Source organism: Coffea arabica, chromosome 10c, assembly GCF_036785885.1.
Source record: "Coffea arabica cultivar ET-39 chromosome 10c, Coffea Arabica ET-39 HiFi, whole genome shotgun sequence".
NCBI classification, from domain to species: Eukaryota; Viridiplantae; Streptophyta; class Magnoliopsida; order Gentianales; family Rubiaceae; genus Coffea; species Coffea arabica.
This window is the reverse complement of record NC_092329.1, coordinates 47401816-47427630: the sequence shown is the minus strand read 5'-3', so window position 1 is coordinate 47427630 and position 25815 is coordinate 47401816. Positions and strand designations below refer to the sequence as shown.

At 34.4% G+C, this 25815-nt stretch overlaps 2 long non-coding RNA genes across 2 annotated transcripts; both read right to left on the bottom strand.

Annotated features, from left to right (window-relative positions):
• Positions 1 to 8751: 8751 nt before the first annotated feature.
• Positions 8752 to 12665, bottom strand: LOC113713413 (uncharacterized). The gene is made up of 2 exons (XR_011822551.1): positions 12204 to 12665; positions 8752 to 9782 (listed from the first exon to the last, which is right to left on the bottom strand). It is a non-coding gene; the product is annotated as an uncharacterized lncRNA (long non-coding RNA).
• Positions 12666 to 16883: 4218 nt separating this feature from the next.
• LOC140016306 (uncharacterized) lies at positions 16884 to 20782 on the bottom strand. Its single transcript, XR_011822685.1, has 2 exons — positions 20321 to 20782; positions 16884 to 17208 (listed from the first exon to the last, which is right to left on the bottom strand). It is a non-coding gene; the product is annotated as an uncharacterized lncRNA (long non-coding RNA).
• Positions 20783 to 25815: the final 5033 nt, after the last annotated feature.

Sequence of the window (25815 nt, the reverse complement as noted above, 5' to 3'; positions counted from 1 at the left end):
TCACCATTTCTTACCTTTGGATGGCCGGCCCTCTCTAGCAAGAAGAAAGACAAAACTTCTTCAATTTTCAAGTCCCAACTAGCTCAAATCACCCAAAAATACTTGCTTCCATCTATTTCCACTCCATAAAATTCCTCCCTTGGGTGCTAGTAAGTAGTTTAGTGAAGTTTGTTTGAAAAGCTAAGGTGTCCAACATCTCTACCTCTCTTGGTTACTAGGTGAGTGGTGTGTGAATGCCCTCTTACACCTAATGAAGCTTAAGTTATGCTTATTAGTGATTAAAGTGCTAAAATTTCTGGTTTTTATCTTGGTTTGAAGTGATTTGGTGAAGTTTTTATTTTATTGATGATTTTTATGGTTTAATTGGATTATGATGGTGTGGTTGTTTATGATGATTGGCAATGGCCTATAATGACACTAGTAGGTGTGAATTGTTGATAATTGCAATCAATTTTGAGTTTTGGTTGAATTGTGAAAAGTTAGGGTTCATAAACCCCTAATTCTGTCCGATTTTAGATCATAGGGTTAGAGGCCGAATTGAACTTTGCTCAAAACATGAAAGTTGTAGGTATTGATGTGTTTGAGGTGTCTGCAAAATTTCAGGTCATTTGGATTAGTGTAGAGTGAGATATGGCGTTTTTACTGTTGCTGTTCTGGGTTGATCAGAATGCGAAAACTGCACTTGTAATTGGCCATTTTGACTGGAATTGCTTTGGATTTGGATGTTGGTGTCTTCTAATGAAGTGTAGCTGGATGTCTTAGCTACCATATGCCTTTGGAATCAATGCATTTGGACTTATATAGACTGAGTTGTGCTGATTACAACATTGAGTGATTTGCAAACCTGCAATTACGGTTCAGGTTGTGGTATTTTGGCATATTTGACCTAGTTATGCTAGGATTTGGACTGAATGGCCTTCTACATTGTTGTAGCCCTGGTTCTTGCTTCGAAACGGTGGGTCTTGCACCTTCATCCGACAATCGTAGAGCCTTTGGTGCCAAAACCGCTAAATGACATCAAATCTGTTTTTGGGTTTAGGGCTTGGATTCGAACAAGATAATGGTATATGACGGATGGGTTCTGAGCCGTGGAGGTGAGTGACCCCAAACTATTGTTAAAGCTTCTTATGAACCGTTTCTTGCACTATTTACTTGATTGCATATCATGAGTGCTTGCATGTGGTCCATGACATGTTTTGGCTTAAATGAGTGCTTGGAATTCGTGTGCCGAACACCAACGTCACCACATCTGTGTACTGTTCATCTGGAGCAAATGGCTCCCCCACTGACTGTTTACTGTTTAATGTTTGTTTGGAGCGTTGGGTGTTTCAGTACAACGATTTCGCTGGCTCACGAGAGCAATAAATGTACAGTTGATCTTGAAATCATGACATCACTGAAATGAACGACTGTGAAACTGAATTGATTACTGATTTTAATGGTTACTCGCTGAGCTTCTAGCTCACCCCAAAAATGTTTTATTTCCCCCCCCACAGGGCTCAAGGCGAAGAAAAGCTTGGAGTGCTTATTCACGTGACTGGATGGCTTATATCGTGTACAGTTTAAGCTTGGATCTATTTTATGTACGAGTTGGTCTTGTATAAATATTTGAAATTGATATGGATGTAAGTATACGTTCCACGATTGGAATCAGTTTCCGTTGCATTTGTAATATGTAATCATTGGAGAATTTGATGTAATTTTGAGATTTATATTGTAATTGGGTTGAGGACTGTAGTGAGCGACTGAGTCCTGGCGAGAGCTAGGCAGGCGGTCCGCCGAACCCTGGGGTACGCCCTAGGGGGAGGTGGGGCCGTCACATAAATACTAAATCTCTGTGCATATTTATTAAAATTTCTTTTATGTACATAGGGTGGTTAGAACCAGAAATCAACAAAAACGGTCAAGAGAAAGGGTAAATAAAATTGGTGCTACTCTAGATAGAGTTAGCCAAATCATGGGACAACAAATGAATCATACGGCAAACCCACAAATGCACCCTAATTTGCCATCAAACAATGACCATGCTAATTGTCACGCCCCAAATCGGGTCCCTGGACTGGATTTGCAACATGGCATGCCGTATCTATGAGACCTTACTCCCATAAATACAAGGCATCATAACCATAACTTACAAAAATTCACTAAAATTTAAATCTTACATATACCAATGAGACGTATACACTTCAATAAATTATATCTACAAAATGCTTTATTCTAACTCCTCAGAATTTAAACATCTATCTATATACCTTTCTCACTTATCTTCTAAACATACACGAATTGACTTCCTTGATCTGCAAGAAAGATAAATGGACGAGGGTTGAGCGATGTATGCCCAGTACGTAGTACTTACTCCCCTGTTGGATCATGTAGCTATATACATACTATATATATTTGCAAATTCGGTCACACCATACCACATGCATACAGTAATTACACACATTTGTCATCTCATTTCATATATTACATAAACATATCTCATTGAAAGTGAGTGGCTTAAACATAAGTGGCCTCTGTCTGACATAGCACTTAGTCTCATAGGTTCTAAAGGTGGCCCCCGCCGAACATAGTTTAGAAATACACATGATATGACATGATTGTATTCATTGAACATACTTGCAAATCATAAATTATATCAATCATGTCATCTCATTTCATAACATAGCTCATAAACAAGCACATACAATATCCGACTTCGGAGTACTCAGCCTATAGATTAAACCCCTTCTAGGTGGGCGACTAATAGATTTCATGACTACCGATTGGTCTCATTACATACATGGGTCAATCAACCGGACTTTATACTAGACTACCATGACCTTGTCAATCGGCCGGACTCTGTACTCTCTGTACCAGACTACCATGACCTTGTCAATCGACCAGACTTTATACCAGGCTACCATGACAATTAGACAGGACTATAGCTCCTACCGTCTATTCCATGACTATGTAGAGCTTTTCTGTAATATAAAATCATTTCACGCATCACATGCACCTTTCTTTCGTTTCATGAAAATATGCCACTCATTCCATAAAATATTGCATAGCAAAATATTTCAAGTATTCGTAATTTCATGCTTGCAAAACATTTGAAATAGGCATACATGATCCATTTCTTCATATACCAAAATAAAGCTCTTATTGGAAAAATATTCATATTTAACATTTCAAAAATATAGAGGGGTGAGCAGTACCTACCTCAAACTGCTCTCTTGAAGAGATTCTTAGTGCACCCTTAAACTTGCTTCAAACCTATAACGAATAACATATGTATGTCTTAATCTGCTCATACATCCTAATTTAAAGTTCTTATTTCTATCTTGAATAACCCTAAAAAAGTATTTGATAAGTTTCCTAAAATGGAAGGTTTTTCTTTTCAGAAAGTTTTCTAAGTTAGAAAGTATCTTTCTTTTTTTTTTTTAGAAGTTGCCATAATTTGGTTATCCATAAAATAAGTATGATTTATTTATTCATTTAACTTATTATATATATATACATACATATTCACTTTTGTAAAAAAAAAAAGGCATGTATTAGTGGAGGTCGAATTATAAAAATGGACGGCATCAGCATATTTGTGTTCACTTAAATTATTCTTTATGTGTTGTTACTTTTTAGGTTTATGATTCACTTGAACACTTAAAAGAGTCTTTGAGTTCATTTAATGAAATCTGGGTTTTATAATAACATTAGACTTTTAATATAAATACTTCGAGTTGTCTAATTAAAATTGCATTATTGCTAAAAATTTGGATTTTTTTAAATAACTCAATTTATGAAAATGACTTGGTCTAGTTATTTTGGGCATTTCACTATATTATTATATTTTGTTGGGTTAACTCTAAAATGTTTTGGACTGAGTTCAAAATCCCATGGCCTGATTAATCTCTTAGTCACTTTATTTTATTTTATTTTTCCCAAAAATTATCACCATACGTCAGCCATTGCAAACAAGAAGTTTCTTGGGTAATTCTCCTATACAAGTCCAGCAAGGTAGCGGCGGAAAAGTACTAAAGGAAATCTTATGCATTAAACCTCAAAGTAAAAAGGAAGGTTTGCTATTTGTTTCTTAGTTAAATTATCTTTTCTCCCAAGCTATTTCCTTACTTTTCCTATAGACTTATCAATCCAAAATTAATAAAATACGTCTGAAGTAGTGATCATGGCCACAGTAATACTCATCCTTGAGATTTAACCAATTAATCACCATAGGTATTGGTGGTAATAGTATTAATATAAAATTTCGATGACTTCACTACTGCTAGTAATAATATTAAATTGCCTTAAAGGTTGTATATAGAAGCATAGTGCATCAATTCCACCTAGGCATATTCACTATCAAGTTCGACTAGAAATTCCTACCTAAATTCATGAGTTATGGTTCTAATACTCATACTAGACCAAACACACACATGTCCCTGGGGTAACCATGATATATCAAAACCTGTTACTTGATTGAATATATATTGAAAACAATGGCTTACTTGTTCAAGGCACAAAGTTGAAGACTGGTTTTCCCCCTTCGTTGCTCTACCCCTTTCTCGTACTCTTTTTTTTTTTTCCAAGCCTAGGTCCAGGAGGTTCCATTCCCTTGGTTTCAACTTTTTCTTTTGTTGACCCCTTCTTTCTTCTTGTAACGTTGCAAAAAAGAAAAAAATTGACTGCTATTAGACTAGTTATAGTTGGAGTTAGTTCACACCACTTCTTCCTAAAATAACTCCGCCAACTCAAACTAACTTCCATCTCTTCCTACTTTATCTCCTAGTTTGTCGCCTATAATATCTACAAGTTCATGTTGATTCCTACTCTCTCTTATCATGACTCTTACTATCACTTGGTGGTTGAGATAAGATAAGACATTAACATCATCCTCTATAGAGATAAATTAACTAAGTAAATAACTAGTAAAATAGTTATTAACATTATTTACAGAAAAATACGGGGTTTCACACTAATGATGTAATTTTGGAAAGGCTTCTTAAGTTCCGCCCACCAAATTTGATGGAAAATTTAGTGACGGGAAAACTAAATTATAGTTGGAGGAGATAGAATGAATATTTGGAGTTCTAAATTACCCAAAAAAGAGTAAAATTAAGTTGCCAAATATCAACTCTTTGGCATAGCTCAGAAATGGTGGAGGACCATTTCCCTTAGGTGGGAACAAACAAAACTCTACTTAGATGAACGAATTTTCTAAGAGAATTTAATGATAAATATTACCCTCGTCATCTTAAGGAAAAGAAGGAAGAGGAATTCCTTAGCTTGAAACAAGATAGGATAAATGTAGCTCAATATGAGACCAAGTTTATGAAACTTTCTAAATTTACACCATTGTTAGTTGCAACAAGGAAAATCATGTTAAATGATTTCTTAAAGGGTTGCATTGGAAAATTTATGGAGATCTCTTCAAAAACAATCGAGAGCTAGCATTCAAAGTTGAATATAGCAAAATTAGGAAACAAATAAAAATCCAAATTAAACCTATCTCCCTACAATGGCAACAAGGTATGACAGATAGGGAAATGTTAAATTCAACGAAGAGGTCTACGAGGCTTAGCATTTCAAGCACAAGTCATGAATAAAGCTAATCTAGGAAAGTCTGGTTCTAGTAGCTAAGTTGGACAAAAAGATGTTTGTATGTATTGTTAAAGATCAGGACACCAGAAAGGATAGATGTTGGCTAAAATTTGAAAAACGTATTGAATGTGGAAGTGAGGAACACTATATTAAACATTGTCTAAGAATGAGGGCAATAAATGATTCCTCTGAAGAATAGAAGAAGAATAACTCAAACAATAAGGTAAGGATTCAAGCTCAAGTTTTTACCATGGAAGGGAAAGAGATTGCAGAGACTTCCAATGTTATGGAAGGTGCGCTACTAGCCTGCCAACAAATAGCTAAAATACTTCTAGGACCTGATTCAACTCATTCATTTGTTGCCCCTAATTTTGCAAAGATGATGGGTAGACCTATTTAGCTCATTTTGCAGAATAGGCGGCTCGATAAGGTAGCTCGATTCATATCTTATTCGAGTAGCTCGTTTGGGCTTGAGAAGAATGGGCATATATGTCATTTCATAATTTAAAGGAAATAGAAATAGGATTTAGGGGTTAGGTTTTATTCTTCGATCTTCACTTCTTCAACCAAATCAATTACCGTACTATTTTTCTCCCAAATCCCAAATTTCCAATCCCTCTACCATAGCCCACAGTTCGCACTACCGCTGAACCATTGGCCATTGTGAACCTAGCCATCTTCAACCATTACTGCAAGCTTCTTCACTCAACCACCTTTCACTTGCCATCTCTTCTCTACCAAAAACCACTGCAGGGAGCTTCTCCATTTGTCATGGCCAACTACCACTATGCAAATCTTCGTGACCGTGACCTTCTTCATTTTTTATGATCAAGACTAGTAGACCTGCTATCATTCCATCTATTGTAATAGCCATTGATTAGTGACTAGTCCAATTTGGCTGGTCTTGCAAAGCCATCATGATTTCTGGTAAGTAGGACTTACCAGCATACTATGTAGTTTTATTTTTTTTCTTGTTGAATGTTGACTAATACTTATATCATAGAATTTTTCTTACTTATTATAAAAATTTGTTTAGACAACATACTTGTTGGATCTTTCTTTTAGTGGAGGTTGGCAAATTACCAAGTTTCATAATTGTTAGTTATTACTAATTCTGTCCTTTGAAGTCTGAGAAAATGACAAAATGTTATTTCTTGCTTGTAGCAAATTGTAATACATGGTTGGGATGAATGTAAAGTTAGTCTAAATTACTTGATGATAAAACAATTATTACTATTTTTTCAAATTGGCAAATTTTGCTATTTAACTTAAGATAAAGAGGAGCAGATTTCTATTTGTATCATTGGTGCATCTTCCACACCTCTCGGATTTCTGTCTTGATTTTCTTTCTTATGATTAAAATTTGTTATGAAACAATTTAAAGTGTGGATGTCCCTTTGTATTTCTAAGAGGATTAATTCATGATTTATGACTATATTATGTATAGAAATTACAATCCATAAATTTACTCATGTAGTGGAGAAACCGTTTTATAAGTTTTTTCATATTCTTGTAATAGTGGGTGTTTAAATCGATTGATGTTCCTTTAATCTTGTAGTACCTATATATAGAGGTATATTGACACCTTTTGGAAGGACCTTTTGTATTAGTTGGAATCATAAGAATATCATTCTCTATTTCTCTACTCATTTCTCTAATATTTCAATTCTTATTATAATAATTTATTTTATTAGTTTTACAATACGTTATCAGCACGAGTCTCTACTTTTGAGCAAAAGGTGAAAACGGAGGCTCTACCTTGAACAAAAGTGAAACAGGAGATTTTGCCAAAATTCTGCCTGCATTTCTTCAAGTAACTTCTGAGGTAAATTTCTGACTCACAAACTTATTTCAATTTCTTATGGCTAATATTTGAATTATCACAAAATACAAGTACCTACTGTTGAGCAACCACTAAATACAAATATATATTGTTTGACATTTTTGAGGTAATATTTCTCCTTTTAATTCTACTTATTTATCTTTATAATTATTTGTTATAAATACTTATATTCTGATGCATTGAGTTTTAGAGATGCTATTATAGAAAATCAATTATGTTTGAGGATTCACTTGTCCTTTAAAGTACTTAAAGAAAAAGATTCGACCTCCTGAAGATGGTCGTTCTTTAACAAAAATATTTGGCCACTAGAAGATGGTGATTATTTCAAAACTTAGTATGATAAATTTACTTATGGGTGCAAGTACACAATTCTGTTATGTTTAGAATTATTTCTTAGTTGAAAATAATATTCTCTACATATTTGTCAAATATGCTCTTGTAGTAGCAATATTGAGAGAAAATTTGAGATGTATTCTGTACTTATTGCATACTAGTTCTAGTCCATTCCCAGAAGTGCATGCGACTAAATTTCAATTTATTAGTTATGGTTGCTACCATAACTATGATTTTGGTAAATATGTATTTTACCATGACAAGAGAAAAAGTTACCACTTGAAGTGGGATAATAATGATAAGGACAAGAAAGTAAGAATCTTGAAGATAAATGTCCTGAAGTACATTTGACGAATCAAAATTATAATAGCATTTTCGCATGGCAAATTTCTTTAAACGCCCTAAAGGTGTATGATGATTGATTTAATTTATGATAGTAATTAACTTTTCTTCCTGAAAAAGAAATGGATGTTAAACATTTGGAATCAAAGGATTATAGTGATGATATTTGTCCCATAAGAATTATGGTGACAATGATATGTGTCTCGCTAATAAATGCTACTATATACACTATTTTCCAACAAAAGAAAGAAACACAATCAGTGGTAGTGCTTAAGTGATTAAAAATTCCAGAAGAGCCACTGTTATATTTCTCCCTATAGTAGAAAAGTTTATGATAAATAAAACACTACTTTTTATCATGTCTCAGAAAATTTATTGAATTTGAATATCCGTCGAAATGGATATCAAATTGAGACATTAAATGAAGCAATAATAGAGATCGTGTTTAGAAATCAAATGAGATAAAGGTTAATTATATATAATAATCATTCGAGAGAGAAATGGTTATCGATATAGTTGTTGTGGCGACCCCACCTTCCCCTGAGGCGAACCAAAGGGTTGGCGGATCGTCTGCCCAGCTCTCGCCAGGACTCAAGCACGCATTTCAAACCTGAATTCCTCCGAAGAAAAGTCTAATCTATTGCATCAGCAAATCTTTCAAGTAAAACTTTATAACTCCACAGTAACTTCAGGGATAGCAGTGACATAAGTCAGCCCTTCGACGGCTCTTAAAACTATCGTTCACGCGCTTTACAAGAACAAAGTCGTACAATCCTAACGTACAAAAACCCAAACAGCGGAAACATAAAAATACCCCAGCCATAGGTCACCACGAGAGCCACACATTTTCCAGCTTCAAGTGGTAACACAAGGCGAAAGTACGCAAGCAGGATTACACGTTACAAACTGAAATTTACAATTCTTAAAAACCACATTGTCCAAACACACGTATAACCAAATAAAAACAGCATCCAACTTCTCAAGCCTCAAAACCTGTAAGGAAAACAAATAAACGTGGGATGAGCCGAAGCTCAGTGGTGCCCCAAAACATGCATCCAAATAAACATTTAACAGGTAGAAATTTGCAGCATTAAACAAGTAGGAAAGCGAGTAACAACACAGGGTAGGATACAGGGCTCTCAGGAGCCAATTTCCACGCTTGATTAGATACTATCGTAGTTGACCCTCCGTCAACTTTCACTACTTATAGTCCATGTAGATCCACTTATTTTAATCCTAACCCGTCACCATTCATACCTCTGCTTTGGGCCCAAACTTCCTCTACCGACGCAGTATACTCGAGATATACCCGTAATAAATTTGTCGAGGGATTCACCCAACGACGTAATTGTAGTTTGATTCATGCGTCGAGGGATTCACCCAACAACGTAACTACATTTAGGTTCATAGTAGTCAGATTCATGCGTCGAGGGATTCACCCAACAACGTAACTACATTTAGATTCATAGAAAATATTTCACACACATCACCACTCGAACGGCTAGTGCGATAAAGTACACACTGCTCACTTCGATGGATCAAAATCATTTATTGTATTTTGACAATTATCACATAGCGAATTGATAAAGCGCTTAACCACATAACATAGAACAAGCAGGGACACTCACCAAGAGTGGAGTTCAGATATTGGATTGAGGATCGAGTTCCGCATCCTCGTAAAATCCTAGAATATCAGAATTTAAGCCATAAGTTTTCTATTGGAACTTTTGGCTTGTACATGTAGAGTTTTCTAGCATGATGCTAGTTTACTTATTATCAAAATATTTTACTTGGAATCGAGCTTATGAGAACCGTACAATATTTCTTATACCATTCCTGGAATACTTTTTCTTCGAAGAAAATACTATTATTATTTTCTTAAAATAAGTCGGCAAGATATTTAATATCAGGGCTAAAAAAATATACCTTGGAAAAAGTTCATTGGAGTGGTTGTACCTACAAAAATCTTTGCTAAGGCTTTAGGGTAAGGTTTATTGAAAAATGTTGCTAAAATAAGGTTTTTCTTGCCGAGCAGGTTTCTACGCTTAAAACCAAAGGGATCGAGTTTCACCTTTTAAATTTCCTTAGTTCCGACTAGCCTTAAACGATTTATAAGGAAGGAATTTGAATCAAACTAAGGTTTTGAGTCCGGGGAAATCATTTTCCCAAATTAATAAGGCTAGTCTAGCTTAAGGGGTAAAAGTCATGTTGCCCAAGTTTCTAAGGCAAAAATAGTAGATACTATGTTTAGTAGTACGATGCTAGATCTGTACCGTTCCAAACTTGAAGCAAAATATTTTCCATTTACTTAGTCAAGCGTTTACTTGGGTTCATAAGGTCGGTACGACTTCTCACGTTTTCGATTCCAATCCAAAAATCACATTTCCTCAATATTGCACAATTAGAATTTAAACAGTAATAACACTAGGGCTCGTCAATTCTTAGCCCTGTGTTCCAACAAATTTATATCTAAGCATAAGCAGGAAAATTTACCAAGGCTTCGTCAATACTTAGCACTTGGTAATCAGTACTTATATCAACTCACAGTTTCACAAAATAGTAGCACAGATTTCTAAACAATTTCAGCAATTCAGTTATCCATGCAGGGTGGGAATTCATAGAGCCCACTGTCAACAATTCTAACACATTGTTTTCTCAAGGAAAAATAAATTTCAACAATTCACTTCCAACCATAATTCAGTCAAAAATTTGAACCACTAGTAAGATAAAAGCTCAATCCGAATTCAAGCTTAGTTTCACAATGAAACAAATCATTCATGCAAAACAGTCCACTTCAAAACTAGATTCATTCGGCAACTAAAATCATCCAGAAAAATCCAGAAATTTTGTCCATTAGCCACGGATGAACATGCATGAAGAAATGTTCTGTAATCATTTTATTTTTCTGGGCTAAAATATGCTTTAAAACTCTCAGCTTCCTCATGCAATCTCTTAGCAAAACGATGCACATTTCCAGATCAGGAGTTGAAATTAAACCAGGATTACAAACCCCAAAATTTCCAGGTTTAAATCTCACGGCTCTTTCTCAAAATTTCTGGCAATAACAATGGTTCTAAAACAGGATTTTCTTTGGTTAAAACAGAATCTTTGGTAGTCTATTAGGACATGTAAACACTTAGCTAGCTAGTAAAGGTTTTCAAATCAAATCCAGGTTCAAGCTACGATTATACTCATCTAACACAAATCCAGAAATTTTACCAACTATTCTCGAATGATCATTCATGAACCAATTTTTTTGGCTTTCATTTTATTTTCCAAGTTCCTAGTTTCATTGTCCAATCGTGTAACTCAACATGCAGGCCCTTAAGCATTTTGTCTTCACTTGGAGAGTTAGGATTGTAACCACAGCTTGTCCTATTTAAGCAAGTTAAGCAAATCATTTCTTAATTAGTCTCGACAGAAGGTTTTCATTAAACCAGAATTTCTTAGGTTCCTTAATTCATCAATCAACTTCATCGAATTAACATGCAGGGTCCTAGACATCATAAACATTAAGTTCTACTCGGCTAATTCCACTTGAGTGCTCAGGTTATCACAAGAAAAACAGAATTTCAGTTGCATTTCCAAACCATTCTCTCGGCAGAATCATTCTCAACAAAACAGAATTTCTAACAATTTGATTTCATCATCCAACTATATAAAATGATCATGCAAGGCCCTAATCACAATAATCATCCAAATTCCAGTTAATTAATCACCATTTCAGCTCAAATCACTTCAGAAAAACACATTAAAGCTGCCCTTCCAATCATCTTCTCGGCTAAGACATTTTCCTCTTAAAACAGAATTTTCTTAAGCTTTACCATTATCATCCGAAAGCACAATCAACATGCATGGTCTTAATCATCCAGTTTTCATTCAGCTAAGTACACTTGGGTGCTCAGATTGTCCCAGAAAAACAGAAATAAAGCTGCACTATCAGCTCAGCTCCTCGGCAGAACCATCTAGCCGAAACAGAATTTTCCACAGCTTTGATTTCAACATCCGATGGCACAAATTAACACATGCAAGACCACGGTTAGCTTAATCTACCTCTGATATGGCTTCATTCACTAGCAATTAACTTATTTAGTTCAGAAATTACCTCAGCTAATAGCTAAACCCTCACACGAATTTTCCAGAAATGTCTTCCCTCACTCTCGGCCAAGTTCAGACGTGGTCCTGGTTTGAGTTGCGGCTGGAATTGGGTTGCGGATGAAGGTGAGATGGTGTAGCTTCCTGCAGATTCTCCTTCCTGGCTTTGCTCTACTCACGGCAGGACCAAAAATTTCCAGCAGCTCTCTCACTCTCTCGGATGCTCTCGGACAAGGCAGGGAACAAATGAGGTTTTGTTGTGAATCAAAAATGAAAGAGTAGAGTGGTTGGTATCGTGGTATTTGGAGTGCAATGGATTGCGGGTTTGGCTTGTGCAGAGAAAGAGTCGGCTGAAATGGTTGTGAGATGTAGTGTGAATCTGATCAAGTGGTTTTGTGGTGCCGCGGTTTACGAAAGGTTTGCGTATCGAATTGGTTAAAATGTAATTGGTCGAAGTTGCGGTGATGGGAATTTTGTCATAGGGGTCGTTTGGTTTCGCATGGAATTGTAAGGGTCTTTTAGTCTTTTCACTTTGTTTCCTAATCTCAACTTAAATTTCTAAGATTTATCCTCAAGAGTGATTTGAACGCCTAATAATATGCTAATCTTGCAAGGCTTTAATTATCGAATTTTTCACACCTTAATTATGTTTAGTATACTAGTATCATGTTTATCTAAAATTTATAGGCTTTGTCTTATAGTGAACATCCTTATTAGTATTTAACGTTATTCACTAATTTAGAATTAGTTATAGGAATTCAAGAAATTTTATATACTTAATCTGCTCAGGTAACATTAATTTTCAACATTAAGAAAACTATGTATTTTAGTATTTTATTTTAAGGCGATAAATTAATCTAACTCAAGAAATATTAATTTAGTAGCAAAACCGAATAATTCAATATTGGGCACAATTATATTATTTATTACATAGAAATTGTCTTTACACCTTTATTTCAAAACCATTAGTTACAACACTAGAATTCAAAGAAATTAATTATTAGATCAATGAAATAGTTTACCTTCGAAATATGAAGTTAATGTAACAAAACTAAGAAGTTTAGTAGTTTAGCACAATTCTTTTATTTTGCACATAACGTTTAATTCCACATACTTATTTAAAAACAATTGGACTTCGTGCTAAAATTTATTAAGGAATTAAAATGCAAATAAATATGCACTGATATTTATATGTCTATTTTCAGGGTTCTCACATCCTCCCCTCCTTAAAATGAATTTTGTCCTCAAAATTCTTACTTTCTCAAGAGATAGGTTGGGTTACTTGTTGCATCTCTTCTTCTAGTTCCCAAGATTAGTGCGGTCGTTTAGTTTTAGATCATTTATTTGCTACAAGGCCATACTTTTTTTTTTATTATTGTCTCATGCGTTGCCTCAAAATTTCGTTGGTTCTAATTTATGTGTACCTCGAAAAATTTTGCTTATATCAATTAGTAGGTTTCCACACGTTTGGCTTTAAGGAGAATTAATTAGTCAGGTAATTTATTCAACTGTATAATGTATTCAAATTGCTCAATTTACAATATACCTATCGTGTATATTTGATTCATATATATATATTACACTATTCTAGAATATTTCTAATAGCAAAGTAACTAAAATAAAGGATATTTATAGTGTACATACAATTCGTAGCGTACATATAATTTATAGCAGAAGATTACAATCTCCAAAAGTGCTATTCTAGTTTAGGGTAACTATAACCTCTATTCCTCGAGTGAGGTCAAACCCTCTTGATTTGTGAAACGTTCACTACTAGGACCCCGTTCATGGTCGTTAACACGAATTACTTCCATCTGGCACTTAATCGCTCTGTAGCGGACTTAGTTGTCTGCTGAATACTTCCTCTTTTTAAATGCTCTAAGGCATTCCGAAATCTTGTGCTGGGTACTACCGCACTTCAAGCTCTTTCCTCCCTTTTTCCAGCATTCCTTCTCGGTATGACCAGCTTTTCTACAATACCCACAATTTGCTCGAAAAGTGGCGGCCTGGACATTTCGGGGATTTTTCTTATGTTTCTTCTGTGGTTCTACATTCTGGCGTAGTAGCTCAATTTTCTCGGCATATTCTTGTTTCCATCGTCCTTCCCAGTAGTCAGCCAATTTCCTTTGAAATTCTACCTCATTTCGGAGGATGTCTATTTCCTTACGCATTTCTTCCAAAGTTGTCATCTTACTAGTTGGCTTAAGTCAAATAGCTAGCCTGCCAGACAAATCATAGGATCAAGGTAAGCAACTATTCATACTGGAAGCTCGAGCCGTAATGCTCTTTCATCTTTTTACGAATGGTTACTCCAAAATATAAACCTTACTACTTCCTGCCTAATCCAGCGAGTTCTTAAGTATAACCGAGATTACCATCGTTAATCACTATCACGACAGAATAAGGAAGCCTTATCCCAAGGAAAATTTTCATGTCTTAGTGCGCTATTCAATATTTACCTTCAAAGTTGTTTGAAACAAAAGTCGTACTTCTTATTCTCACTAGGGCCTTATTGTATTCCTTCGATTCATTCTTAAAATTTTGAGGTTAGATTCCCCATGGAACCTAGATAGACGAATTTCAAGAGTCACTCCATTTTCGCAACTCTTTTGGTTCCTAGGTTAGTTGATTGGCCTAGAGCTTTGGTATTCCACCAACCGTTCTAAGGTATCAGTCATATGGTCAATAGGATAACTACGTGGGCGGTTTCCTTCTAAATTCCCATTGATAGCACCTTTGTCGAAGTCTGTCTACCATTAGCTCTTGAAACAATTATAACATCCTTAAAGGCTCAACTTTCAAAATTTTACGCCCCTTTTTTGACTAATAACAGGATATTAAATACACATTTGGAAAAATTGTGGTCTTAGTGTTTTCCCCGTAATTTAAGTGTCGAATCGACTGCTTCCCAAAGTATATAAAAGTTCAACTACTTGAATTTACAATTTATCTGCGCGTCATACTCAATTAAAAATTCTCACCCAAGATAGCATTATCAATCTGACATTATCGCTCCCTAAGCTTTATATTTCTCACAACGGTTGATTTAAAATAAGTATAACCAATTATGCATACATCTGATTGCGGTTAATTTCACTCCATATATATTATTAATACCCAGCAAAACCATGATCAATTTAATTACATCACAGAACAAAGTCAATTACAACATATATCAAGCTCAAGTACACTAATCAGAAATCAAACAAATCTCTTTTTTTTTTCTTTTTTTTTTAAAGTGCATTCAATATCCAAACATGGCAAAGTTCCAACTCCAACATCCCATCCTATTGATTTCTATCCATAATAGGGTTGGTAAATCCTTGAAATTCCTACCTTTATTCAAAAAAGTTCAGTTTATTATTATTTATTTTTTTTTTCTTAATCTCATAGTTCTATACACCACTTTGGTTACCAAAATTTCACTCAGGTTAGTAATTATTCAATTCCCGGGGCTAATAAATATTGCAGCGCTACAAAAAAAATGAAACACGTAATCATCAAATTATATACTTCACAATATAAGTCACATTGCATACCAAATTCACACAACTTCAAAAGCTAGATAATTCACGAATACATTCAATATTTTCATACATAACTCAAACTTCAATCATCATAAGCATGAAAGGAAACAATACAACAATACACAAATTATTATAATCACATAGCAAATAGCTCAACTTTTAGTGTAGATTCAACTTAACCTTCATTAGTTTAGTCTTGGACAATCCCACTGGATTCCCTTAGTAACACTAATCAAATTTTCTTAGTGGATTGTAGATCTACTCCGTCTAATATCGAATCAAATAATATGATCCTTTCTTAAGTACATCAGTGGTTCTTAAGTAATCTAAAAGATCTCAAACATTTCATACATTGGCTTTTCTACTATCCTAACAACTAATTATCTTTATCCTTTCAAACATTTGCCCCAATAATATTTCAATAAAACTTAAAGACCACAATGTCATCTAGAACTCACCTTTAGTTATTTGCAAATGGTAGCATACTAACCACATGATAAATTCATCAAACTTATCCCTTCCCCAGGTCTAAAGCCACTCACAACTGCGTAGCCCTTACTTAAACTGCCGTTTCACTCAGATTCTAGGTCTAAAGCCACATGTTAGGATAAGGGATGGTAAAAAGTTCATTTACTATCATAAAGGCTAGTAAGGCCACCAATAAAGCCTTTTCACTTTTAACTTTCAAAAGCTAACCTTGGTCTCTTTAATTCTTCCTTTCCAAACTTAATCATGGTTTCTAGTCACATCGTAATGCAGTATACTGGATTCTTTTCAATTGCAAAACTCTATTAAATGAAATATTTCGTACTCGGGTACAAGAATCCGAAAATGAGATGATTCACAACTCAAGCTGGCCAGTCCCAAGCATGAATCACCTATATTTAAGATTCCTACCCAACGTACATATCTAATTCCTTTAGCAATAGCAATTAGTTCAACACTTAATAGGCCATTTCCCCACGGTCCGAGAACCTTTTCCCGGTTTGAGCTCGATAAGAGCTCTGATACCACCTGTGGCGACCCCACCTTCCCCTGAGGCGAACCAAAGGGTTGGCGGATCGTCTGCCCAGCTCTCGCCAGGACTCAAGCACGCATTTCAAACCTGAATTCCTCCGAAGAAAAGTCTAATCTATTGCATCAGCAAATCTTCCAAGTAAAACTTTATAACTCCACAGTAACTTCAGGGATAGCAGTGACATAAGTCAGCCCTTCGACGGCTCTTAAAACTATCGTTCACGCGCTTTACAAGAACAAAGTCGTATAATCCTAACGTACAAAAACCCAAACAGCGGAAACATAAAAATACCCCAGCCATAGGTCACCACGAGAGCCACACATTTTCCAGCTTCAAGTGGTAACACAAGGCGAAAGTACGCAAGCAGGATTACACGTTACAAACTGAAATTTACAATTCTTAAAAACCACATTGTCCAAACACACGTATAACCAAATAAAAACAGCATCCAACTTCTCAAGCCTCAAAACCTGTAAGGAAAACAAATAAACGTGGGATGAGCCGAAGCTCAGTGGTGCCCCAAAACATGCATCCAAATAAACATTTAACAGGTAGAAATTTGCAGCATTAAACAAGTAGGAAAGCGAGTAACAACACAGGGTAGGATACAGGGCTCTCAGGAGCCAATTTCCACGCTTGATTAGATACTATCGTAGTTGACCCTCCTTCAACTTTCACTACTTATAGTCCATGTAGATCCACTTATTTTAATCCTAACCCGTCACCATTCATACCTCTGCTTTGGGCCCAAACTTCCTCTACCGACGCAGTATACTCGAGATATACCCGTAATAAATTTGTCGAGGGATTCACCCAACGACGTAATTGTAGTTTGATTCATGCGTCGAGGGATTCACCCAACAACGTAACTACATTTAGGTTCATAGTAGTCAGATTCATGCGTCGAGGGATTCACCCAACAACGTAACTACATTTAGATTCATAGAAAATATTTCACACACATCACCACTCGAACGGCTAGTGCGATAAAGTACACACTGCTCACTTCGATGGATCAAAATCATTTATTGTATTTTGACAATTATCACATAGCGAATTGATAAAGCGCTTAACCACATAACATAGAACAAGCAGGGACACTCACCAAGAGTGGAGTTCAGATATTGGATTGAGGATCGAGTTCTGCGTCCTCGTAAAATCCTAGAATATCAGAATTTAAGCCATAAGTTTTCTATTGGAACTTTTGGCTTGTACATGTAGAGTTTTCTAGCATGATGCTAGTTTACTTATTCTCAAAATATTTTACTTGGAATCGAGCTTATGAGAACCGTACAATATTTCTTATACCAATCCTGGAATACTTTTTCTTCGAAGAAAATACTATTATTATTTTCTTAAAATAAGTCGGCAAGATATTTAATATCAGGGCTAAAAAAATATACCTTGGAAAAAGTTCATTGGAGTGGTTGTGCCTACAAAAATCTTTGCTAAGGCTTTAGGGTAAGGTTTATTGAAAAATGTTGCTAAAATAAGGTTTTTCTTGCCGAGCAGGTTTCTACGCTTAAAACCAAAGGGATCGAGTTTCACCTTTTAAATTTCCTTAGTTCCGACTAGCCTTAAACGATTTATAAGGAAGGAATTTGAATCAAACTAAGGTTTTGAGTCCGGGGAAAACATTTTCCCAAATTAATAAGGCTAGTCTAGCTTAAGGGGTAAAAGTCATGTTGCCCAAGTTTCTAAGGCAAAAATAGTAGATACTATGTTTAGTAGTACGATGCTAGATCTGTACCGTTCCAAACTTGAAGCAAAATATTTTCCATTTACTTAGTCAAGCGTTTACTTGGGTTCATAAGGTCGGTACGACTTCTCACGTTTTCGATTCCAATCCAAAAATCACATTTCCTCAATATTGCACAATTAGAATTTAAACAGTAATAACACTAGGGCTCGTCAATTCTTAGCCCTGTGTTCCAACAAATTTATATCTAAGCATAAGCAGGAAAATTTACCAAGGCTTCGTCAATACTTAGCACTTGGTAATCAGTACTTATATCAACTCACAGTTTCACAAAATAGTAGCACAGATTTCTAAACAATTTCAGCAATTCAGTTATCCATGCAGGGTGGGAATTCATAGAGCCCACTGTCAACAATTCTAACACATTGTTTTCTCAAGGAAAAATAAATTTCAACAATTCACTTCCAACCATAATTCAGTCAAAAATTTGAACCACTAGTAAGATAAAAGCTCAATCCGAATTCAAGCTTAGTTTCACAATGAAACAAATCATTCATGCAAAACAGTCCACTTCAAAACTAGATTCATTCGGCAACTAAAATCATCCAGAAAAATCCAGAAATTTTGTCCATTAGCCACGGATGAACATGCATGAAGAAATGTTCTGTAATCATTTTATTTTTCTGGGCTAAAATATGCTTTAAAACTCTCAGCTTCCTCATGCAATCTCTTAGCAAAACGATGCACATTTCCAGATCAGGAGTTGAAATTAAACCAGGATTACAAACCCCAAAATTTCCAGGTTTAAATCTCACGGCTCTTTCTCAAAATTTCTGGCAATAACAATGGTTCTAAAACAGGATTTTCTTTGGTTAAAACAGAATCTTTGGTAGTCTATTAGGACATGTAAACACTTAGCTAGCTAGTAAAGGTTTTCAAATCAAATCCAGGTTCAAGCTACGATTATACTCATCTAACACAAATCCAGAAATTTTACCAACTATTCTCGAATGATCATTCATGAACCAATTTTTTTGGCTTTCATTTTATTTTCCAAGTTCCTAGTTTCATTGTCCAATCGTGTAACTCAACATGCAGGCCCTTAAGCATTTTGTCTTCACTTGGAGAGTTAGAATTGTAACCACAGCTTGTCCTATTTAAGCAAGTTAAGCAAATCATTTCTTAATTAGTCTCGACAGAAGGTTTTCATTAAACCAGAATTTCTTAGGTTCCTTAATTCATCAATCAACTTCATCGAATTAACATGCAGGGTCCTAGACATCATAAACATTAAGTTCTACTCGGCTAATTCCACTTGAGTGCTCAGGTTATCACAAGAAAAACAGAATTTCAGTTGCATTTCCAAACCATTCTCTCGGCAGAATCATTCTCAACAAAACAGAATTTCTAACAATTTGATTTCATCATCCAACTATATAAAATGATCATGCAAGGCCCTAATCACAATAATCATCCAAATTCCAGTTAATTAATCACCATTTCAGCTCAAATCACTTCAGAAAAACACATTAAAGCTGCCCTTCCAATCATCTTCTCGGCTAAGACATTTTCCTCTTAAAACAGAATTTTCTTAAGCTTTACCATTATCATCCGAAAGCACAATCAACATGCATGGTCTTAATCATCCAGTTTTCATTCAGCTAAGTACACTTGGGTGCTCAGATTGTCCCAGAAAAACAGAAATAAAGTTGCACTATCAGCTCAGCTCCTCGGCAGAACCATCTAGCCGAAACAGAATTTTCCACAGCTTTGATTTCAACATCCGATGGCACAAATTAACACATGCAAGACCACGGTTAGCTTAATCTACCTCTGATATGGCTTCATTCACTAGCAATTAACTTATTTAGTTCAGAAATTACCTAAGCTAATAGCTAAACCCTCACACGAATTTTCCAGAAATGTCTTCCCTCACTCTCGGCCAAGTTCAGACGTGGTCCTGGTTTGAGTTGCGGCTGGAATTGGGTTGCGGATGAAGGTGAGATGGTGTAGCTTCCTGCAGATTCTCCTTCCTAGCTTTGCTCTACTCACGGCAGGACCAAAAATTTCCAGCAGCTCTCTCACTCTCTCGGATGCTCTCGGACAAGGCAGGGAACAAATGAGGTTTTGTTGTGAATCAAAAATGAAAGAGTAGAGTGGTTGGTATCGTGGTATTTGGAGTGCAATGGATTGCGGGTTTGGCTTGTGCAGAGAAAGAGTCGGCTGAAATGGTTGTGAGATGTAGTGTGAATCTGATCAAGTGGTTTTGTGGTGCCGCGGTTTACGAAAGGTTTGCGTATCGAATTGGTTAAAATGTAATTGGTCGAAGTTGCGGTGATGGGAATTTTGTCATAGGGGTCGTTTGGTTTCGCATGGAATTGTAAGGGTCTTTTAGTCTTTTCACTTTGTTTCCTAATCTCAACTTAAATTTCTAAGATTTATCCTCAAGAGTGATTTGAACGCCTAATAATATGCTAATCTTGCAAGGCTTTAATTATCGAATTTTTCACACCTTAATTATGTTTAGTATACTAGTATCATGTTTATCTAAAATTTATAGGCTTTGTCTTATAGTGAACATCCTTATTAGTATTTAACGTTATTCACTAATTTAGAATTAGTTATAGGAATTCAAGAAATTTTATATACTTAATCTGCTCAGGTAACATTAATTTTCAACATTAAGAAAACTATGTATTTTAGTATTTTATTTTAAGGCGATAAATTAATCTAACTCAAGAAATATTAATTTAGTAGCAAAACCGAATAATTCAATATTGGGCACAATTATATTATTTATTACATAGAAATTGTCTTTACACCTTTATTTCAAAACCATTAGTTACAACACTAGAATTCAAAGAAATTAATTATTAGATCAATGAAATAGTTTACCTTCGAAATATGAAGTTAATGTAACAAAACTAAGAAGTTTAGTAGTTTAGCACAATTCTTTTATTTTGCACATAACGTTTAATTCCACATACTTATTTAAAAACAATTGGACTTCGTGCTAAAATTTATTAAGGAATTAAAATGCAAATAAATATGCACTGATATTTATATGTCTATTTTCAGGGTTCTCACAGTTGTCTTCATTCTCATTTGATTTATAATCATCACCTGCAGTAAATTAGAAGTTTACTGATCCCAATGAATTCATGATCTGACGAAAGTGAAAATATTTGAGAGCTGACAAGTATTTGTACATACCCCCTTTATATTATATATGGCTCCAAAAGAAATTTAAAATTTATATCGAGTATGAATCACTTTTTACGATTAAATATCGTAAAATATTGATGGGTGATCTATTGAATGATTTATTTATTCTGCTGAGTTACGATTCCCAACATTAGGGGGAGGAAGAAATCAATCGAAAAGAAATCATCTGAAAAATTGGATTTCCTATATCCTCAATAATGTGAACTAGAAGTTCAAGAAATTCTTCATTTGTTGAAAGTTGCAAATCAATTGTCAGATATATTTATCGACCCCAGAAGAATCATTAAATCAACTATTCCTGCAAAAAATACTCTGGTTAAAATTGATGTCCCTGAAGGACATGCACAAGTGCTACAAATAAATTTAAGACCGGCCTACCTAAATGAGGTATAAATTGATTTCAAATATCTCCGGTGATTAAATGTCATGACAAAATTCAATCTCTTGAAGAGATCCCTCCTGAAGAGCCAACTCCTGAAGAGAATGAAATCATAGAAAATTTAATTGGAGTCTGATGAAATGTAACACTTGATATTATAAAAGTTGATGAGAATCATTAATCTATATCGATTAATGAATGTCGGTATAGAAATGATTGTTCAAAGTAAAAAGATACGATCCAATCTGAATTGGAATCACTGGTTAAAAGAAAAGTTTTTGGACCTGTAGTCCAAACACTTGAAGGTGTAAAGCCAGTAGAATATAAATGGGTATTTATGAGAAAAAGAAATGAGAAAAATAAAATTGTGAGGTATAAGGCAAAACTTGGACCCCAAGGATTTTCACAAAGGTCTGGATTTGATTATGATGAAACGTATTCACCTGTAGTGGATGCTATTATATTTAGATATCTTGTGAGTTTTGCAGTACATGAAAAACTAGATATGCGTCTAATGGACGTCGTTACTGCATATTTATATGAAAATCTTGAAAATGATATTTATATGAGAATTCCTGAAGGATTCAATATGCCTAAAGCATGCAAATCAAATTCTAAAGATATTTATTCTATTAAATTACAAAAGTCTTTGTATGGATTCAAACAATTTGGACATATGTGGTATAACCGCTTCAAGGAATGTTTAGTTAAAGAAGGTTATATAAATGATCCAATATGTCCATGTGTTTTTATCAAGAAAAATGGATCAAATTCTGTGATCATTGCTATATATATTGATGATCTAAATCTGATTGGAACTCCTGAAGAGGTTCAAAATAATGTTGAATATTTGAAGAAGGAATTTGATATCAAAGATTTTGGAAAAATAAAATTCCTTGATTTACAAATTGAACATTTGAAGAGTGAAATTTTTGTCCACCAAACTGCATATATCCAAAAGGTATTAAAGTGATTTTATATGGATAAAACATATACATTAAGTACTCCAATGGTCGTCAGATCATTAGATCCTAATAAGAATCATTTTAGACCGCAAGAAGAAGATGAAGAGACACTTTGTCTTGAAGTACCATACCTCAGTGCAATTGAAGAATATTGGAATGCGACGATTAAAAGATCTCAAATGATATTTGCATCAAGGGGAGAAATTAATACACAGGAATAGTGTACTCTTTTTCCTTCACTAGGGTTTTTGTCTCGATAGGTTTTTCTCTAGTAAAGTTTTAACGAAGCATATTCTTTGTGTAATGGACATCTAAGGGGGAGTGTTATGAAACAATTTAAAGTGTGGATGTCCCTTTGTATTTCTAAGAGGATTAATTCATGATTTATGACTATATTATGTATAGAAATTACAATCCATAAATCTACTCATGTAGTGGAAAAACCGTTTCATAAGTTTCTTCATATTCTTGTAATAGTGGGTGTTTAATAGGATTGATGTTCCTTTAATCTTGTAATACCTATATATAGAGGTACATTGACCCCCTTTGGAAGGACCTTTTGTATTAGTTGGAATCATAAGAATATCATTCTCCATTTCTCTACTCATTTCTCTAATATTTCAATTCTTATGATAATAGTTTATTTTATTAGTTTTACAATAAAATTGGATTTATAGTTTAATTTTTAAAAGAGAACTTAAGATCTCTTGAGCTTACCAAGTGAGGACTTGATGTTGATAAGTGCATTGACTTGGTCTGTTCATGTTCATGAATCAGTATTTGATGAACAATGTTAGACCCATTCATAATTTTTTAGTGGTTGAAATGGCAATTATTGCCCACATAATTAATTGGCGACATGTCTAGAAATAATTTATGGGTTAATCACATTTTATCCCTTTAAATAATATTCCATTTCTCAGTTTACCTCCAAACTTTAATTTTGCTCACTTAACTCCCTTTAGGACAAAATTGTCCTTGCATTATTTTGACTTTTCATTTATCTTGTTTTCTTTCTTTTATTTCTTTTTCTCTTTCTTCTTTATTTAATTCTTCTTCTTTCCCACAAAAATTTTCACCTTAATGATTGTAATTAAAAAAAAGGAATTGCAGAGATCTATCTTCTCTTTAAATAATTAAAAAAATATTCAAATCACTTTCCTAAAATACAATTTTTTTAGCTTTTCAATTCTTTTAATTTTGGGTTTTCCTCTTTCCTTTTTAGTTTCTCATTTTATTCCCAAGAAAATATCTTAAGATGAAATTGTGACTTGATTAATAATCATCAATTAAAATTTGTGACACGTGGCATCATACAAAAAATAAAAATTAGTTTTTGATACTTTTTAAACTTTCACCCAGAAAAATGCAATTACAAACTCAAAACAAAAATTTTCGTTGAAATGAAATTTCTATTGGAAAGGATAAAAGAGAGAAGAAAGAGAAAAAGAAATAATAGAAATGAAAACAATTTCATCTTATGATATTTTTTTGAAAATAAAATGAGAAACTAGAAAGGAAAGAGTAAAACCCAAAATTAAAAGAATTGAAATGCTAAAAAAATTGTATTTTAGGAAAGTGATTTGAATTTTTTTTAATCATTTAAGGAGAAAATAAATCTCTGCAATTCCTCTTTTTTAATTTCAATAATTAAGGTGAAGAATTTTGTGGGAAAGAGGAATAATTAAATAAAGAAAAAAGAGAAAAAAATAAAAGAAAGGAAAACAAGGTAAATGAAAAGTCAAAATAATATAAGGGCAATTTTGTCCTAAAGGGGGTTAAGTGAGCAAAACTAAAGGTTAGGGGGTAAACTGAGAAATAGAAAATTTTTTAAGGGGATAAAATGTGATTAACCCATAATTTATTAGCTAAGTTTATTAGTTTTAGCATTACTAAAATTAATTTTTAACCTCTACTTTGTACCCAAAGTACATACAATACTTTGTTAATTGGGCAGGTAGGCCAAATATGTCTTTAAATTTGGCTGTATGATACAACACTTAATCCGACTTGATAAATTTGGCTGTAAAAATTTGGCTACATATCTCCTTTGGTCTAACGCAAATTAGCTTTACAATTTAGAGATTTATAGGTTCAAGATTTGGCTAGTTTTAACTCTTAATGCTATCTATTATCACAGTCACTATGATCACTAAAATTTTGGTAACTGTTTTGATTTTGTCCTAATGTAGGAGTAGAACTTTTATTGCTTTGTAATACACAACTATTTTCCTTTCTTTTTTGGCTCATGTTTTTCTTGCCTTTGGGTTTGTGCTGTTATACACTAATGAATCTTGTAATGGTAATAGCAAATTGATTAGTTTTTTCCCTTAAAAAAATAGGTATGGACAATCCTCCGTTTCTTTCGCATCAAGGATCATCATCAAGTCATGTTATGGAGGTTGGTAATGAAGTTGCAGATCAAGAACAAAGGAAAATACTGATGAGATGAGTGAAAAAGGATTGGATTTAGAAATCTTAGAGGACCAGCCAAATGAAGGAGAAGAAATGGTGCAAAAAGGTCCTAATGAAGGAGCAAAACCATTTGAAAAAAAAAAAGCAAAGAAAAAAGAAGTCAAAGATATGGGAGGATATGATAGTAGTGAAGTAGGCTGATGGAACATTCAATGTGCACTGCAATCACTGCAAGGAGATGTTCGTCAAGAGTGCATCTGGAACCACGTCTTAGCACAGTCATCACCTGAAAAATTGTCTACAAAAGAAGTTGACCCTTAGGGGGGAAAATCAAAAGAGGCAGCAGGTCTTGTCCTTCATTGAAGGACCTTCAGATGATATTACTTCAATCACA